Source organism: Montipora foliosa, chromosome 13 (genome assembly GCF_036669935.1).
Source record: "Montipora foliosa isolate CH-2021 chromosome 13, ASM3666993v2, whole genome shotgun sequence".
NCBI lineage: Eukaryota > Metazoa > Cnidaria > Anthozoa > Scleractinia > Acroporidae > Montipora > Montipora foliosa.
Window position 1 is genome coordinate 16845702 of NC_090881.1, and position 2500 is coordinate 16848201.

Below are 2500 nucleotides of genomic sequence, written 5' to 3' on the forward strand. Positions count from 1 at the left end.
ACGTCATCCCCTTTTTGGCGCGAGACGCAAATGAAAACCTTGCAAGCGAGACAAGTCGACCTCTCGCGACTTCGTCGCTCGCTCATCCACTTCGCGTACGAAAAATCACGATTCGCTCGCCGAAACATTTTCTCCTGGGATTATCGTGAGGTCGACTTGTGGCAAGTCTACAGCATCAGCTGCAACTGTTGAAATGTGCTAACAAAAACATTTTCATTAATACATCTTACAGTACATGTTATAAAATCTTCCATTTCTTTAATGAAGACTTTTGGATATAAGCAAATTGAAACATATCTATTGTAAACAAAGGCTGCAAACTGAGTCGATCTCTACCCATTGTCTATCCATAACTGTGTATTGTTAACCATTTAATGAGCAAAATACTCACGTGATGTTCTCTAGAAGAGAATCACTTGTTTGGAATGAGCATCTTTGTTCAGGACCTTCATCGCTCGCCAAACTTTTTTGTCGCTTCTCTGTAGGCTCGAAATACGCATTGATTTTCTTCGGTTGTTCATTGACCTTCGGCGGATTACAATAACTATTATGAACTCGCCGGAAGTATTTCAAATGACCTGCAGCAGTTCTTTTACATTTGTCCAATTTCGAAGATTTCCCACAGTGTAGGCATTCAATTCTTTTTTCCATCTTTCGACAGCCTCGTGTCTTTTCTCTGTAACAGCAATTCTCTCAACCTTTGACGCGTTTTTGGCAAATTTTCTTGTTTGTCATTCTCAGAGTCAGTTGATTTATTTGCGATATTTTCCTGTGGCAGTTGCTTTCCTGACAAGGTACATGACTGTGGGGCTTCCGTTTATGGCACCCTTGGCGATTTCTGTTTAAACACGATATTTACAGGTCTTACAGAGCCTTTCTGAAACATGACTTGTCGTTGAATCACCTTGATAGACAATGAAGTGCATGATGCCTTCTGGAACATTTCCTATTGTTCTTTAGTTCTAAGCACAAAGTGGGCTTTTCGTGAGGTTCCTCCTTCAATGAAATCAATGTAAATTAAACACTTCCAGGGCAAAATCTGCAAATCCTCTGCGTCCAGCGGATCTAATTTGCAGGTCGCAGGTCGCAGGTTGCATGTCATTGTTTCACCAATACAGAAAGTATCCTAAACATTCTTAAAGGCTAACATTAGGCCTAATTAGTCCTAAACAAAAGTTTTTAGGCCTAAGGTTAGCTTTTATGAATGTTTAGGATACTTTCTGTATTGGTGAAACAATCACCTGCAACCCGCGACCTGCGACCTGCGACCTGCACATTAGACCCGCTGCTCTGCCTCTACTCGATTCATCTACGAATATTTTTCCTCCTGGGTTACTGAACAATCCAACAATAATTCTAGTTTACAGTTCTCGGTGTGAAATAACAACATTTTGAGCCGAAATATACTTGATTTCCACAACAACGGTGCGAGTTCTGCACAACGAGCCATCTGCTCCCGCCATGTTGTTTGTAGACAAGCGAATACGCATGCTCAGAGACTTTGGCTTGGTTGCACCGCTGTGCACAGTCTGCTGTTTGTCTTCCTTCACGAAAAGCGAGAAGATATGACTACGAGGGTCTACGACATTACTCAAACATTGTTGACCGCAGGACGAGTGCAAGATATGGGCACTTAAATATTAAATAACTTTTTCTGATGTTTTCCAAACTAAGGGAATTAGTTAATCAAAGACTGAACTAGGCTCGATTGACCAGCCGTTTTGTGCGCCCGCGTTCCTCAGCGCACACAACGGCTGGATCACTGGTCCAAACAATTGGATTTTCCACCATTCAGAAAGTCGCCTGCCTGCCAAGTACAAAGTACACTTGCGACGGGTGCTACGTCAGAAACAAACGAAGCGGACCTGTGATCCAGCCGTTCGTTGGGAGGAGGATGTTAACCGCACTCCCAACACCTCTGGAAATCGAGACTGAAGACGCTTAAAGACAATTATCCCATTCCCATTTCAGTTCTTTTTTCCCAATTTCCAGTGAGCAAATCCTAATCCCAGTGACTCAATCCCATTTTCTCAGGGCAAAAACAAGACCCTCTATGAAATTTTAGCTGATCAAAAGGCAAACAATTATTCAATTCTGAGACCTTTTAAAAAAAGTTTTCTGCGTGTCTTGCTTCTGATATGAAGCCTATATTAATGGGAGTGATGAAGACCTGTGAGAACTATCGTTTTGATTTTGAGTCAGTGGAGCCGTTGCGAGTACAACTGTCCGGGGAAGAGGAATGTTTGTATACACACACATTTTGGACCATTGCCATAAGCTCATCGTATTCTCTTCGATCCTCCTAAAAATCAAAACTGAACACTGACCGACCATTGCATAATCGACAAAATGTGAAAATATCAGCCAGCGATAAACCAGATAATCTTCGCTCAATGTTGGTTTAAGAATCTAAAATTTAAAATTTAGCAACTGGGAACGTAAGGGGTCCACTAGCCCCTAAGTTGCCACCTAATGATTTGCCAGTTCTTGATGTATAAGT

The 2500-nt window shown here is 41.9% G+C and overlaps 1 long non-coding RNA gene across 1 annotated transcript in view; it reads right to left on the bottom strand.

The window, feature by feature from the left end:
* LOC137982554 (uncharacterized) overlaps window positions 1–2500 on the bottom strand; it is a 37595-nt gene that overhangs the window by 30966 nt on the left and 4129 nt on the right. The window contains exon 2 of the long non-coding RNA XR_011118743.1: window positions 392–996. This is a non-coding gene — a long non-coding RNA (uncharacterized lncRNA). The remainder of the gene's footprint in view (window positions 1–391; window positions 997–2500) is intronic.